We start from the raw sequence: 17,549 nt of genomic DNA, 5'->3' as shown, positions 1-17,549 counted from the left end.
AATGAGAATGACATCCCTGGAGGTTCAGTCCAATTCAACACATGTCAACACAGGAACACCTGTGATGTGGGTGGTGTTGTGCCGAGTTGTGCAGAGAATGGATGTGAAGGTAAGGGGAGGGAATTAGACAAGCCCAAACAGGACTGTGACTCCAAGGAGACAAGGCAAGAGTCAGGGAGGTTCAAAGAAGAGCAGGGTTACACACATTTGGCAGGGAAATCAGGAAAACCAAGCTAAAGGAAGTGGCGCTTGAATTTGCTGCGAAAGAAGTCATGTTTCAGTAAATGGGGTTAAGGGAATGGCATCCAAGCTGGGGTCAGGGGAAACAGAACAGACAAGGCTGAGAAGCATGAGGTGACAAGTCCAGTTTGATGCGAACATAGGTGCTGGTGGCAAATATTGGAAAATTAGATTTGAAAGACAAGTTGATGGTGAGCTTAATAAAAAAGAGTGTTACTATTGTGATGGATTTGAACTCATCTAATTGACGTGTTCTTGCCTGGTCCTCCTTCAGAGCCCTGGAACACAGACGTACACAGGACTACTGCAAACATAAATCAAACAGCAGTGGCTTCCCCCATGCCCTGGACCCCATGAGGACTCTTATCATTGGGCCTAAATATGCCTTAGGATGTATAAAAGGGTATGAACTCATAACAGCTAAGGCCCCAAATATCACCTTGGCAACAGTTAAAAAAATAAATTGAATATTAATCTGTGCCCAATTAAACACAGAATAACAGTGTGGAAGTGGAAATTTATCTGCAGCTGGATAGCTTCATTGCAGGTTAATGACAAAGCTGAGTGCAGTGGTTCATATTTTCCAAAAATGGCTGCAACAACATCTACCATTCCACATGCTTTTCGGTAATGTGACCTTCCCACTCCCCAGGAGGAGGGGCACTTTATTTCTCCACACCCTGGAATCTGGGTGAGCCCCATGGTTGCTTTCATCAATAGGACACTGTGGAAATAATGTCGCCACAGTTCTGAGCAAAGCCCTTCCCTGGTCTGGCAGCTTCAGCTTCCTACCCTCTGAAACACTCCCTCCTGGAATTATCCTCTAGAAACCCAGCCACCATGTTGTGAGAAGCTCAAGTCACAGAGAGAGGCTCACACAGGTCAACAGCCCCAGCTAGGCCATCATCGCTGTGGGCTATTGTACGCCATGATAGGACCTTACGCGGTGGCCAGCCCAGACAAGTCTTCAGGTTACTGCAGGCCCCGCTGCTGCGATATCAGCCTGGAGACTTTGAGCAAGAACCACTTGGCTGAGGCCAGTCAAACTCACAGAACCATGAGAGATAATAATAGATTGTTATTTAAGCTGTTGTATTTTGGAGTAGTTTGTCACTCAACAATGGATACCCCAAACACCAAAATTAGAGACCATACCATGGGCCAGGGATAGCAGTAAATGCAGGTCCATGGTCATGAAGGGAGTGGGGCACTGGAATGTGAGTGGTCAGGGGACATCTGACCTCACAAAGGGCAAGACACCCCAGAATAAATGCCCGAGGTGGGGGGGGGGGCGCGAGTGAGAGAACAGGAGACTGGATTCTGGCTCTTACCTCAGCTTTGTCATCTAAGTGGAAATAAATCCTACACGGTGTTAGGATTCAACAAAAAGCGTAAATGAATGTACTTTACACTCCATAAGCCTTCCTCAGAAGGTATCATTACAATTTCCTACAGATGGTTGGATGCTAACGACTTGTTAGGATCTGAAGGTGGCACATCCCACGTGGCTTTGTCATGAATGGGTTTCTTCTTGGAATGGTCTGCTCATAGCAACCCAAAGGAGCAATTCTTAACTCATAATCATACGTGCCCCCCCCACCAGGGGTCTGTCAAATTTTCCACATTCAGTCAGTCATTCCTTCCTTCCTTCACTAATTACTTGAGGGCCACACGGTGTTGTAAGCACTGGACATAGAGCAGTGAGCAAAACAAAACACCCCTTCCCTGGGAAGGGCCTGCTGTCTAGTATCAGTGTTGATGGTGATGCGGTACCAACAGTTTTAAGCCCCTGGGGGCAGTATGGTGTGGTACTTAATTGTGTTGATTGTGGAATTGGGCTCACATCCTGATTCCTCCACTTACCAACTATGAGACTTAGGGCAACTCCAGCTCTCTGTGCCGTAGTCTCTTCATCTGTAAATTAAACGATGATGATGATGATGATGATGATGATGATGATGATGATGATAATGGTGGCTATTTCACAGGATCAAATGAGCTAATGTATGTAAAGGGTGTGGAGCAGTGACCGATACAGAGTGAGCTGGGTCATAATAAATGTTATTAATTGCGAATATCACTGTCTCTTTTTTTCTGTTGGAGAATAGTTTTCCTATAGCCCTTTTTGTTTTATGATCAATAATATGCTTTCTTTTCCATTCAATGTGGTAATTTCCTTCCTTCCTTCCTTCCTTCCTTCCTTCCTTCCTTCCTTCCTTCCTTCCTTCCTTCCTGTTTCTGCTGTGAAAAGGATGATAGATGGTTCATGATATTCATTTACCTGCCAAAGTCATACACGGCTTTCAAGTTTGAGAAATATGGCTTAAATTATTATAAAGCCACTGATTGCATTAATGATTGTTTGGTCAATATTTGAATCTAAAATCACCTTTTCACTTATCTCCCTAAGACTGTAATCCCAAGAAGGTCAGGAGGGAAGCAAGAACTTCTGTGAAAGCAGGGGAAGCTAGGACTGTAGGGTCCAGGGACCCTATACACACTGTAGTCTATGTGAGAGGTGGCCACTGGGCCACAATGTATGTGGTCTCCTCTGGAGTTATGGGACATAAAGGCCTTAGTGGACCTATTCTATAAAGTCAAGGAAAGCAGTACTGACCACACTTCTTCAAGAAGCGAAGGCAGTTTTAAAGAGAAAATAAAATTCAGGGCACCTGGCTGGCTCAGTTGGAAGAGCATGTGACTCTTAATCTCAGGGTCGTGAGTTCAAGCCCCATGTTGGGTGTAGAGCTTGCTTAAAAAAGAAAGAGAGAAAATAAAGTTCTTAAACTCTAAGGGTCATTGAGCTGGCTGTATTAATGAATAAATAATGAGAACATTAAGTGAAAGACTTTCTACTATGTAAAAGAAATCCCAAGGCAGGCAGTTCAGGTGTGTGACATCAATGTCATCACTAGATATGTAAGTTCCTTTTTTTTTTTTCTTCCGTCACTCTCAGAGTGTGGTCTCCTTTCTCCATGTCTACCTTGAGATACAAAATGGCTGCTGGAACTCCAGCTGTCACATTCCCATTCCAGGCAGGAAGAGGAGGCATGGGAGGAACAGCAAAAAATTGCCCTTCCTAGGTGAGTCAGCCATCTTTAAGAAACTTTTCCGGGGACTCTGTCCAACAAGTTCCATTTGTCTCACTGGCCATTTTAGAGTGGAGACATCGTCCCTAAGGTGTCACACTCCAGTGAGGACAGTGCTGAGCCATCTCTGATGAGGCTGAATGTTTTGGGGAACTGCAGTGAAAGCCTTGTGTTGGCTGAGACCTTGCCTTCAAAGTTCCTTTGAAGTCAGAACCCATCAGATACAATAGAAAATATCTGAAGTACTTAGTTATCATGACACTTCAAGTTTTGAAAGTAGGGAATCTTTCTCTGATTTCAAATAAAAACCATAAATATTTAAACAGTCTTTGTCTGCTTCTTCTCTCTTCCTAATTCCCTCCTACCCATCCTCCCACTTCATCCCCAAACCTGAATTCCTGGATTAATTTTTTATAAAGATCGTTCAGGGAAGAATCTTAGCATCAGTAATTTTTTTTTCTAAGTTGCTGTATTTCTTCACGCATTCCACCCTTGGAATTTCAGATGATGCTTTATGAGGGTTTCTGGTATGAATTTTGTATCACAAAGCCAGAAAAGTTAGTGTTTCCTCTGAATGAGCACAGGACTTTCAAGTTGGGATCCAGATGAAGTCAATCGCTTTATTTATTGAATTAGAACTTACATGAATGTATTCCCGAGAGGCCTGTAGGTAATTTGCAAAATTAGGCATAATTAAAAATAAAAACATTAGGGCTAAAACAAAAACAGATAGATTTTAAAAGGCAATTACCTTTCTTTTCTCTGACTTGTAAAATGGGAATTACATGATGCTCCTTTGGCATAATGCTGTGTTGAAATGTAATGAATATTTGCCAAGTGCTTTGAGATCCACCCTGAAAGGTGTTATAAGCTTCAAGTGCCATGATCATTAAGCACCATCATTTTAACACAGCTTTTAGCATTTAAATCCTACCTCTGGTGTCATGTGAGCTGTAGGCATCATCTTTAGATTCAAAGGACAAATAACTTCCTAATGTCATAACACGTCCCGGCTCTTCCCTCACCTGCTAAGTAATTACGGAAGAAATGAACAGAATGTGCTCTGGCATATGAAGTAGCCATCATGATGGGCTTTGCTTTCTTCCTTCACGATCCCCTCACAAGCACTTTTTAAAAGGTGCCAATGTGACGACCTTAAGAAGCCTGAAGCCCGGCCAGCTCCTCAGACAGGCGTTATTCAAGCCAACCCGGTGTTTGCATTGCCTTCTTAGCCTGTCTTTAAGGGACCTGGACACAAAAAGGAGCCTTTTAAGATACCATCTCTTGCTGACTCTACAAGAGGAGCAATAAATGGTGTTTATGGATGAGCAGCGTGCTGCAGGAAACAGGTCCAAAGGGTTGGATTTTCGTCTCTCTTTTTCCACCAGCTGGCTGCAGTCTCTTGGAAAAGTCAATGGGATCTTACTTTTCTCATCTATGAAATACAATGATCTCTGCCAGCTTCGTTAATTTATGAACTTGCGAAACACCGAACTATGTTAATTCTCTAGGAGATCCATCTGCCCCCGTGGAGAACGGGCGAGGCTATCTTTTGCTCCCTGTGATGTGTCATGGTTTGTGTATTTCATGACTGTTCACTTCTGGTTTGTGATCAGTGCAAATCAATGATTAACACTTGAGTCAAGCTGAATCCTGTGGTATCTTGAGTACTTAAAAAATAACTGCCATTTGGTCAACAGTTACAAAGCGTTTTTTTAAAAAAATCTAAATGGAGGGAAGAAGTGGGTGGAGATGGGGAAAAAAGTGGGCAGGACAGGATTGACTTTTCTCATTTTAACTAATGAAACTTTATCTTAGGAAAGGCAAGACATTCAACCGTGCATTACTGGTTTCCGATTCAACAACACAGATTTGACACCCCATCTGTGAGTACGCTGTAACTACTTTTTTAAAATGGGGGTGCAAATGGAATGAGGTCGTTCAGATGTAACATTTAAAAATGAACTGGTTGTGTTTTCAATCCAAGAGATTAAACATGGTCAAGTGGTTTTGTCTTTGTTATTAGGGCCGAAGCTCCTGTGCTTTGATTAGTGGGGTTACTCATAGCTTGTGAGTGATTTGCAGAAAGAGATAGCTGAACTGTTTATTTATTTCTTGATCCGTGGGAGATTTCTGTAAACATATGGCTTCTTTAAAATCTCCAGGGCTTCAGAAAAAGCCCTGAACCTAATAGGAGATTATGGGCACACCTCCCCCTACTGGGCACAATTTGCAACTGCTTACTTGTATGGTCTCTGCCAGCAGAGGTGTGTGGATGGTGGAGGGCTCCCTGTCAACAAAAACCATGAGATTCTAACTCTTTTTCAGGAGGCAGGGGAGAATAAAGATAGGTGTGTGTGTGTGTGTGTGTGTGTGTGTGTGTGTTGCACATGCGTTTTCTACCAAACAGGAAAAACAGCATAGATAAAGGCACGGAAGTCAGCAAACAGACTAGTTTAACTGGGGACGAGGAGTTGTGTAGGAAAAAGCATGAGAATAGGGGCTGGACAGCCTGGTTGGAGCTTCTTGTGCAAGATTTTGAATACGCAGCTCTACAATGGGAAACCACAGAGGCTAACTCTGAAGGGAGGAATTCACTTGTTTATCTACTCAGTGGCCGTCCGCTGAGCGTGTCCCACAAGCCAGCTGTTTGCTAAATTCTGTGCTCAAGCAAAGATAAATCTCAGTTGGGTCCTGACCTCAAGCAGCCTAGAGTCTAGGAGTTGAAATTAGGTACCTAAGTAACCATAATAGAAACCAGAAAGTGATGTATCATCTCAAGTAAAACTAGGAAGCAAAAGGATTACTCTCAGCAGTGGACTAGGGCAAAGTTTAATAGAAGCTGGTCATGGTAAAGGGAAAGCTGATCTTGGCAGGAAGAATGTATTAAAGGCTGGAGTGAGAAAAGCCAGTGAAAGGAGACCAAAAAAAAATTTTTTTTAAAGATTTTATTTTTTTAAGGTAATCTCTATATCCAACATGGGGCTCGAATTTACAACCCTGAGATCAAGAGTCATATGGTCCACCGACTGAGTCAGCCAGGCACCCCCCCCAAATTTTTGTATATCATATCTTTTATTGAATATATATCCTTTCATAATGTGACAATTTAGATGACTTTATATGTATGAAATGAATGTGGATAAAGAAATTGTGGTATATTCATACAATGGAACACTATTCAGCTATAAAAACCCAAAACACTGATTCATGGGACAATATGGATGAATCTCCCAGACATTATTCTGGACAAAGAAGCTGGATGCAAAAGAAGGACAACTACATGATTCTGTTTATATGACAGATTTCTAGAATAGTCAAAACAAACTATATTCATGAATCAGATCGGTGGGTGACTACGATGTGGTGGTGGAGTGTTGACTGAGGGCAAATGAGCAGGAGGAAATTTTCTGGGGAAATCTTCTATTTCTTAAATGGGACATTGGTCACATAGATGAATTCAGAATTCATCTGTTTCCACTTAAATGTGTAAATACTTCCCCTTAAAATATGGAATTTTATTGTATATAAATTATACCACAACAAAGTCTACTTAAAAATTAAGAAATGGTAGGGCACGTGGCTGGCTCAGTCGGAGAGGAATGCAATTCGATCTCGGAGTCGTGAGTTCGAGCCCCATGTTGGGTGTAGAGATTACTACAAATAAATAAATAAATAAATAAACTTAAAAAAATTAGGAAATGGTGAAGCATAAGAACTTACTATGGTCAGCAAGGTACTTAATTTGTAATTGGTCATTTCTAAACTGTGTTAATTAGGAATTAAAATGTAATTTACTTTAATAAAGTAAATAAACTCACTTTAATAAAGAATCGTGCTTTTATTCGAAACAAAGGAAAAGGAGACCTAGTGGAGTGAGTCATTCTCACACATTTCCCGAAAGGGTAAATAGGTAGAAGGGAGTAAAGAGAATATTCAAAGAAGTAATGATTAGAGAATTTTCCAGAACTGGTGAAAGACATGAATCTAAAGGACACATAACATACACCAAGTATAGATGACTAAAAATGCTTATCTCCATTCATAGATTAATCTACCACAGGAAAAGAAGGAACACTAGGGATTTTAGTGAAAATAAAAATAAAAATTGACAAAACCAGAGGGATGGAGTGATAATAAGGAGATATGCAAAGTCTGATCAATCATTTCTCCAATCAAACCATTCAAATGCGTCCTACATCTGCCCAGTTTTTCATTATTCTTAGTACTTTTATTTGAAAACCAAAGCCAGATTTTCTCTGGTTTTTAAAAAAACAAAAAAAGGTCACTTTTTCAAATGAAGCTCAAAAGGAGTATGAAATTGTAAGGGAATTACCATGGGTCTGAAGAGCAGTTTGATTTGCTATTTCAGTGGAAGTTGAAAGAAAATTCCTTGATAGGCAACATTTCCCATAAAATCTTGCTTATAGAAATGAGTATAGCAGAATTTTTTTTTCCTTCAGTATTCAGGCAAGCTCCCTATAAACTAGGAAAAACGTTATAAAAACGAAATTGTGTTAAGAGACCACCAGTAGATTTGAAGATGCTTAAAAATAGAATGGGGAGCCTTGCCATGGGTTAGTGGAAATCATTTACTCTGGGCATCTGGTGTTATTATTCTATAACCATTTACATAACTATCTGCTTAAGCCATGCATTGGTACATGTTCCTCTCGTGCATTCAGATTTAAGGAATAATTTTGTTTTCTATAAATAAATAAGAAGGGTGAGGAGAGAGATGAAAAAAGGGAGCACTAAATGCAGGCACGAAGTATCTTCCTTCATCCCTGCCTGTGTCCATATCCTTGTCCTTATTCATTCTGCCATTGGCAGAGAGCCCAGAGACCACAGGTTTGGTTATTAAGCAAATTCCTTACTGATGACTCTAAAAAGGGATTTTGGTTATGTCTAATCTGGGAGAAATGTGGTAATTTCCATTCATCTGTTCAAAAACTCCTCCGAGGCTCGTGACTATCAAGGTCCTTCAGCATTCTACAAGGGAGTCACTTGTCTCCTTTTCTCTCAAACAATTCAGCTTCAGAGCACTACCTGCCTTTGAGCAGGTCAATGGTTCCATAAAAGTGGATGGAGATCATTTCTCTTCCTTGAAAATTGGATCGTGTTCCCAGACATGTGATGTGTACCAAATGGAGAAGTTCTCAAGCCCATGTGAGCAAGCTCACATAGACTCCCTTCCATCACAGAGCTTGAGTCAGTTTTATTCACTTCCTGTTCAAAAATTCCACTTTCATTGCTCATTAGTCAGTGGGGTCATTGTGAGAGATCCACATAATTATATTATCCCCCCTGGCAGCAAGGAAGAAGTGAATTAACAGTAGGTTCTCCTCTTAAGAATAAACCCTTACAGAACTGTACTTTTCTTTCTGCTGTGGAAAGATCCTTTCATGTATTGGTAACTTGGACCAAAGTTTTAGAAAGCATTTTGTTGTTTTTCACTTTTTTTGGTGTTTGGGTTGTCCAGTGCCTATTTGCATTAGTGACTGTGACCAATTGTGTTTTCTTATGCATTAAGTGAATGTTTTTTAGTGTAATATTTTAATTCCTTTAGTGATTCTTTTTCACTATATTTTTTGAGGCTTTTTTGGTGGTTTCTCCAGAGTCTGCTTTACACATCTTAATTTAGAATCAACTTCAGATTTATACTAACTTCATTCCAGATGGATATAGAAATATTACTCTTAAAAGAGTTCTATTCCCAATTACTTCTTTTGGGGGCTATTACTGATATACTATATATATAATTTTAATATTACATATTATATAACATAAATGTATAACATTTTCTATATAATTTTATGTCTTTTAAAGAAACAAAGAGAAGGAAGGCAGCGTATTTATAGTGTTTGTTATATTTACCTTCTTGTTTATCATTTCTGGTTCTCTTCATTTATTCCCAGGGGTTCATATTACCATCAAGTGTAATTTCCTTACTCTAGTACAACTTTGTTTCCACCCACCTCCTTTGTGTTATTATTGTCACAAATATTACATTCTTATATGTTATAACCCAACACGACAATTACATACACATTATTTTATATAATTGCTTTTTAAATCAGTTAAGAAAGGAGATGAAATATGCGTTTATACCATTTTTGATTACCTTTTCCTGTATTGTGTGTGTGAATGTGTGCACACGTGTGCATATGCTTGAATTATCATCAGGGGTCACTTGCTTTCAACCTGAGAAACTTCCTTTAGTATTTCTTGTAAGGTGGGTCTGCTAGCAACAGACTCTTTTAGTTTTTGTTTGTCTCGGAGTATCTTTACTTTGCTTTCGTTTTTGTAAGGTAGTTTTGCTGGATATCACATATTTGGTTGACAGATTTTTTTGTACAGCCGTTTGACTACATCACCTCTACATTCCCTTGTTTCTAACAAGAAGTTGGTTGTTCATCTTACTGGGTTCTTGTACATGACAAGTGGTTTTTCAATCACTGCTTTCAAAATTTTTCTCTTTACCTTGAACAGTTTGGCTTTCAAAAAAAGTTTTCTAACATTTTTAGTATGATGTATGTAGGTGTGGGTCTCTTTCTTTCTGTGTATCCTACTTGAAGTTTATTGAACTTCTTGGATTTGTAGGTTAATGTTTTTTTTTTTTTTAAAGCAAATATGGGAAGTTTTCAGTCATTATTGGTTCAGATACATTTTTCGGCTTCTTTCTCTCTTTTCACTTGATTCTCTGGTTATATGTGAGTTGGTATCCCACATTTTTATGAGGTCCTACTCATTTTTCAACATTCTTTTTTCTCTGTGTTCTTTGGATTATACAATCTGTCTTGATTTATCTTCAAATTCATAGATTTTTTTCTTATGCCAGTTCAAAACTACTATAATAATTTTTTTCATTTAAGTTATTGTATTTTTTAACTCCAGAATCTGCATTTCTTTCTTTCTTTTTCTTTTTTTATAATTTCTCCTTATTTTCTTTGTTTGATCAGAGATTGTCATCATACCTTCCTTTACTTCTTTTAATTCTAAGATTTTTAAAAAATATTTTATTTATTTATTTCCCAGAGAGAGAGAGAGAGAGCGCCCAAGCAGGGGTAGCAGCAGGCAGAGGGAGAAGCAGGCTCCCTACTGAGCAGGGTCTTGATTCCAGGACCCTGAGATCATGACCTGAGCAGAAGGCAGATGCTTAACCGACTGAGCCACCCAGGCAACCCTGGATTTTTTAAAAGTAATCTCTACACCCAATGTGGGGCTTGAACTTAAAACCCTGAGATCAAGAATCGTGTGCTCCACTGACTGAGCCAGCTAGCACCCCCCAACCCTGAACTCTGGCTTTACTTCTTTAAGCAGTTTTCTTTAGCTCTTCGAGGATGTTTGTAGTGACTGTTTCAGAGCCTTTGTTATGTGTACCGTCTGGATCCAGGCAGTTTCCATTGTCTGCTTTTTTTTTCCTGGTGTATGGGTCACACTTTTCGTTTCTTTGCATGTCTCAAATTCCTTGTTGAAACCTGGAAATTTTAGTGAATGTCTTGCAGCAGCTCCGGATATTGGTTTTCCCCACCCCCAGGGCAGGATGTTGTTTGCTTGTTTATTTGCTTAGTGTCTTGGCTGGACTTGTTTTTAGTGAAGTCTACTTTCTCTGCAGTAAGAAGCCTCTGATGTCAAAGGGTACAGCCCTGGGCATGCACACAGTCACCCTAGCATGGTAGTAGTTTTAGCAGAGCTCTTTTTGCCTTTCATTTTCCCTAATATCAGTCAAGCTCTGCCCCTGTTGGTATCACACCCAGCTGTTGGGTTCCACTAATTGCCAGACTGAGTGCTCTATTGTTTTTGACAATGTCTTGGGGGCATAAATTGCCTTATGTTCTGAAAATTCTGTCGTCTTTCTAGGGGAGGTTTTTGAGGCCAGTCTTGGTAGTTTGTTCTAACCCCAGGAGTGCTCTATTAACTGTATCTTTCCCTGGTTTTCCTGGGGAAACTAGATGAGCCTATGGTTTAGCTTTACCTCTCCTGAAGCTATCAGCCTCCTCTTGATTGCTTACTACCAAAAATCTCCATTTTTTTTTTTTTTTTTAGAATGTTCTTAGGCTTTTACTTCACCACATTATGTTTCAAATAAAGTCAATTCTTTCGGGGAGAACTTCGGAGTTCCTTTTTATAGCTTGTGTCTGTTCCTTGGCAAATTCTGAGCTGTGGCTCCGGAGTTGAAGCAGGGACAGTGCCATGCTTCTCTTTGAGTGACACCTCTTTTAGGAGCAGGGCTTGGGTAGGGAGGGGCAGGAGGCTCTGATCTTCTCAGTTTACCTTTCTTGGTGTGGAACCTCTGACCCATGAGTGAACTGGGATGAGGGGAATCAGAGCTCCTATATTCTCAGTCTGCCATACTTGAGGTAGATCCTTTGCCCTACTAGTGGGGACTTGATGGAGAAAGAAAGCCCTTGACCTCTCAGCCATACTTGCCTGGAATTCAGCCTCTATAATACAGGCCTGGGCCTGGAATGAGAAATGCTTGTGGCCAGTCCCTCCCAGAGAGATACCATAGCTGTTGATTGGGAGCTGTGGGGAGCCATTTTCTTGGCCACATTCACTTAGGATAGAGCTTCCATCATGCTAGACTGGTTGGGTTGGGGGGAGGAACAGATTATAGCTTCAGTGCCCTAGATTTTTGCTATTCTTACCAAGATTTAGTATATTTTCGTAATACATGTTTCCTAATTTTCTTAGTACATTTCCTTAGGACAATTTCCTGAGACTTTAAATGGTTGTTTTGTTTTTAAAAAATTTTTTTCACCACTTATGGTTGTTGCACTGACGAGTGGGTACATGGAGCTCACATCGCTATTCTGCAAGTGGATTGCCCAATTGTCTTTTTAGCATAAAATTTGAATAAAAAAAACAACAGTTACATCCGCCTCTGTGGCTTTAGTTCTATCACAAAGTAAGATTTGAGATTGTCTCAATATTTCATAGCTAAATTTTGCATTGATTTAGGTCAAATTGTATTGCTTGGAGCAATTATATATATATATATATTATACTATATATAATATATGTATATAAAGAATTAGATCACAATTATGACGAGTGTAAATCCCACACTTACAGATTTATAGAGAGATTCCATTATGGCATTAGCAGTTGTAGATATTTTCACACATTTCCTGGCTTCTATTAAGATAAACAATTTAAAGAAGAGAAACGGTATTTTTTTCAGAATTAAATATCTGCTCTTCTATCATGATTTATTTCTTGTTCACTTCTAAACTAATTTATACAATTTTCTTAAATGGTGAATACTAAGATATTGTTCAAATTTTCATGAAGAATTAGATGAAACCAATTAAGAGCTGGCTTCTGGTTGTTAGTTTGAGCCCAAGCTAACAAAGTTGTAAAATATTAACATATCTGGAAGCAGAGCTGCTTGATTTCATCTTCTATATGAAAATGAATCTTTGATCATAGAAGTTTTCATGTGAGAATTAAGAAACATAAAATATAGAATTTTATGAATACTCTAGTCCAGGCCCTAGAGGATGCCTGTTAGAATTTTTGACAGGTGATCCTCATGAGCACCTTTGCTTCCTAACAAAGACCGGCCAATACTCTGATCCATTTCATGTGTAGAAGTCATTTCTCCTATTAAGCAAGATGCTCCTTTCTTTTGCTTTCACTGACCAGGGTAGGCCCATCTTCAGAAAAAATCTAGATTGGTTTTATCTTGTCTTTTAAGCTAGAACACTGATGTAGAACTGAGATTGTAATTTTACGAAAATTCACAAATAAGCCCACTTAAGAGAAAATGTATCCATTAGCAGGCTCGCAGTCACATTAAACAGCATATCTGACAGAACATGGTTTAAACAACTGGGCTAATGAACAAATTTTATGAGAACTCTGGAGATAGGTAGTTCCAGAAATGGTTAACAGAGCAGCTCTAAGTCAGCTCTGTCTTTCTCATGATTGTGCACCCAACATGCATCACTTCCTTACTATCTAAAATCAAAAAGCAGGGAATGAAGGGATCTTTGTTTTTATCCAGGACTTTTTATTCCATTAAAACTCTCAGCAGTAGATTCAAATTTTGTGTCAACAGCCAGGGCTGGGTCACTTGACACCTTTGATAAGGAGCCCATAACTGACTAGGAGTCCATCAATACTACTCATCTGGGGTCAGGCACAGTGGTCCTCTGACTTGCACCAAATTGGGATTCAACTCCCAGAAACAAGAATGGTTGTTGGGTAGTCAACTCACAGTGTCTACCAGAGTATCTTAATCCAAACTTGAAAATTAAACACTATGATAGAGTGATTTTTTTTTCCTAATAGATCCTATGCCAAAGTACATTTTTATGAGATTTGAGATATATTTCACACACCATGAAATTCACCCATTTAAAGTGTACAGTGGTTTTTAATATGTTCACAACTGTGCAGCCATCTCAACTTAATTTTAGAACATTTTCATCACCTTAAAATGAAACCCTATACATATTAGTAGTAATTCTCTACTCTTTCCCTCTTGCCTTACCCCTGGGCACACACTATCTTCTTTTCTGTTTCTATGGATTTGTCAATTTTGGATATTTCACATAAATGGAAACATATAATTTGTGATCATTGGTGACAGGCTTCTTTCATTGAGCATAATGTTTTCAAGGTCCACTCATATTGTAACATGTATCAGTACTTGATTCTTTTTTTATTGCCAAATAATATTCTATTCTAAACAAACATATATATATATATATATATATATATATATATATATATATATATATATTTAGTAATCTTTACACCCAACATGGGGCTCAAACTCACAACCCCAAGATCAAGAGTTTCATGCTTTACCAACTGAGTCAGCCACATGCCCCAAACTTACATTTTTAAATCTATTTATCAGTAGATGGGATTTACAACCATCCTGGTATAAGCATTTGTGTGCAAATTTTTGTGTGAACGTGTTTTCAATTCCCTTGAGTGTATACTTAGGAATGAAATTGCTGAATCATATGGTAACTCTATGTTTAGCATTTTGAGGGATCGCCAAACTATTTTCCAAAGCAGCTGCACCATTTTACATACCCACCAGCAATGAATGAGGGCTCCAATTTTTCCATATATTCATGAACACTTGTTATTGTCATCTTTTTTATTTTAGCCATCCCAGTGGGTGTGACATGTATCTCATTGTGGTTTGTTTCTGGGACCCTTGTATCTAAAGACATTGAGCATCTTTCCATGTACTTTTTGGCTATTTGTATCTTTTTTCTAGGGAAATCCCTATTCAAATCTTTGCCCATTTTTAAATTGGTTGATATGTCTTTCTATTGTTAATTTGTAAGAGCTCTTTATGTATTCTGGATATAAATCCCTTGTCAGGTATATGATTTACAAATATTTTCTCCCATTCTGTAGGTTGTCTTTTCACTTTCCTGATCATGTCCATTGAAGCACAAAAATTTTTAATTTTCACGTAGTAAAATTTGTCTATATTTTCTTGTAGAGCTTGTGCTTTGGGTTTGTATTTAAGAAATCATGTTTAATCCAAGGTCGCAAAGATTTACATCTATATTTTCTTTTAGGAGTTTCATAGTTTGAGTTCTTACATTTAGGTCAAAGATTAACTTTGATTTAATATTTGTGTGTAGTGTGAGATGGGGTACGGCTTAATTATTTTTTTTTAATGTGTGACTATCCAGTTGTCTCTGAACCGTTTGTTGAATAAATTCTTTTCCTGTTGAATTGTCTTGGAGTCCTTGTTGAAAACCACTTGGGCATAATGTAAGGTTTTGTTACTGGACTTCATTTCTGTTCCTTTGATTCATAAGCCTATCCTTTTTCCAGCACTGTAAGTTTTCAAAAACTTGTGTGTCCTTCAACTTTGTTCTTTTTTTTCAGAATTGTTTGTCTATTCTGTCCCTTACATTTCCATATGAATTTTATGATCAGTTTGTCAATTTCTGAAAAAAATCTCTCTGGGATTTTGATAGGGATTGCATTGAATTTGTAGATCAATTTGGGAAGTATTGCCATCTTAAATGTATTAAGTCTTCTTGACTCATGAACATAGGATGACTTTCCATTATTTAGTTCTTTTAAGATTTATTTTCAGAGTATAAGTTTTACACATCTTTTGTTAAATTTCTCTTCAAATATTCTATTTTTTCATGCTATTGTAAATAGAATTGTTTTCTTTATTTTTGGGTTGTTCCTTGCTAGTGTACAAAAATACAATTGATTTTTGTGTATTGATTTTTGTATCTTGACATTGTACCGAATTAGTTTATTAGTTTTAATAATTTTCTAGTGGCTTCTTTTAGATTTTGTATAGACAAGATCATAGCATCTGTAAATAGAGATGGTTTTACTTCTTCCTTTCCAATCTTTTCTTTTTCTCACCTAAGTGTGCTGGCTAGGACCTCTAGTACAATGGAATAGCAATGGAGAGGTTGGAGATCTTTGTCTCATTCTTGGCCTTAAGGGGAAAGCTTCTAGTTTGTCTCCATTAAATATGATGCTAGCTGTGGTTTTTTTCATAGATTCCCTTTTTCAGCTGGGGTAAGTTCCCTTTTATTGATTTCTAGTTTGGTTGCCAAAGTACTATTTAACTACCCTTTATAAAGGAAAGATGTAAAATCAGTTTACATTTTCAAAAATTTCCCTTTGTCCCTCATCCTCTTTCATTTTTCATTTACTCAGAAAATGCTTATTGAGCCTATATTCAATAATAGAATAATTTTAAGAAATTACTCAAGAAATTAGTTTTCTAGTGGCGTATTCCTGTTCTCTATCCTCTTCAGGTGCAGGATTTCTCTCTCTTTTCCTTTCTAACTCAGGATGAGTTACTAATAATTTACCTACCATAGAGCGAAATGAGGTATCATTGACTGAGGGAGATTGCATTAAAAAACTGTTGTCTCATTGACACATGAAAGACATTTTCCAGTTAAGGAACCTTGGGTATCAGTCATGATCACCGAGGCTGCCACCTGCTCTGGTCGAAGAAAATAAACCGATACTTGATACAAACTCATCGTTAGCAAAATGGTAATGGGGAAGCTCTTTCAGAGTTGCATAGAGTAACTCAGCTACTGCAATGGGACATTCTGTTTCCCATCTGTTCATGTCAGCTAGTTTTTGAAACTAACCTCTTGAACTCTGAGTTTGGGTGTCGTTCAGTCCGGTAGCAAAAGAAACAGTGGCACGAATGAGGAGGGCAAACCAGCTCTGTTGCCTCAGAGAGGTACTGTATTTATTTATGTTCAATCTTCTTTCAGAAAGGATTAATGCCACTTCAATTAAATGATGAGGAAATCGGGAGACCGGGAAGTGAGAACAGGAAAGACAGGCTGCAGGTCTGTTTGGGGTGTGAACTCTGCCTGGGCTCCTGGAAGATGCCGCCCCTCCCAGAAATAGCCTCTCCTACCCTGCTAGCCAGGAATGTGGAAGGCTATATAGCTTCCCCTCTTCAGCTGGCCCAAATGAGGCGAAGCTGTTTGAACTTCCTGGGACAGAGACAGTGGCTGCTCTCCTAAGTCCCACCCACGAGCAAGAACTAACGGACACACCACTCCAGAACCCCGAGGAGCAAAGACGAGAAGTAGACCTGTACAGCCCGTCGTCCAACTCTGTGCCTCCTCCCTCACCCCAGGCACCTGTTGGTATCTCAGGGTACAGATGCGATAAAAGACTTCGAAGTCATTGCTGGCTAGAGTCAACGAGTGTGAGGAGATTCTAGGGGAAGAAAGCTGTGAAAGCACACTTTCCAACTGTGTGTTTGGACAGGTTAAGTGAATGAGACATGGAGTAAGAGTACTGAGTTCAGATCCTGGTTCTACCTGCATAGACTGAATGTTCAGGAAACAGCACCTGTTCTTAGAATGGAGATAGCCTCTCTGAAGAAGTGGAGTGTAATGTTTCACCATTGTAACGAATGAATGAATGAATTTTTAAAAGATTTTATTTATTTATTTATTTGATAGAGAGAGTGAAAGCACAAGCAGGGGGAGTGGCAGAGGGAGAGGGAGAAGCAGGCTCCCCATTGAGCAGGGAGCCCGATGCAGGGCTTGATCCCAGGACCATGACCTAAGCCGAAGGCAGACCCTTAACAGACTGAACCACCCAGGGGCCCCAAGAAGTGGAGTGTAATGTTTCACCACTTTTAAATCCTAACTCAAAACGAAAATAACCTTAAAAATGTTAAGGCTAGATCCTTACCTACACATATCAATAGTATATAGTGAATGC

The 17,549-nt window shown here is 38.9% G+C and overlaps 1 long non-coding RNA gene across 1 annotated transcript in view; it reads left to right on the top strand.

Annotated features, from left to right (window-relative positions):
* The first annotated feature begins 5,131 nt into the window (after positions 1–5,131).
* The window catches only part of LOC125283376 (uncharacterized), a 40,894-nt gene continuing 28,476 nt past the window's right edge, over positions 5,132–17,549 (top strand). Inside the window, exon 1 of the long non-coding RNA XR_008959184.1 lies at positions 5,132–5,215. This is a non-coding gene — a long non-coding RNA (uncharacterized LOC125283376). The remainder of the gene's footprint in view (positions 5,216–17,549) is intronic.

The sequence above is a fragment of the Ursus arctos genome, unplaced genomic scaffold, assembly GCF_023065955.2.
Source record: "Ursus arctos isolate Adak ecotype North America unplaced genomic scaffold, UrsArc2.0 scaffold_15, whole genome shotgun sequence".
Taxonomy (NCBI): Eukaryota; Metazoa; Chordata; class Mammalia; order Carnivora; family Ursidae; genus Ursus; species Ursus arctos.
Note: the sequence above shows the minus strand (reverse complement) of the source record. Positions and strands in the feature narration are given on the sequence as shown.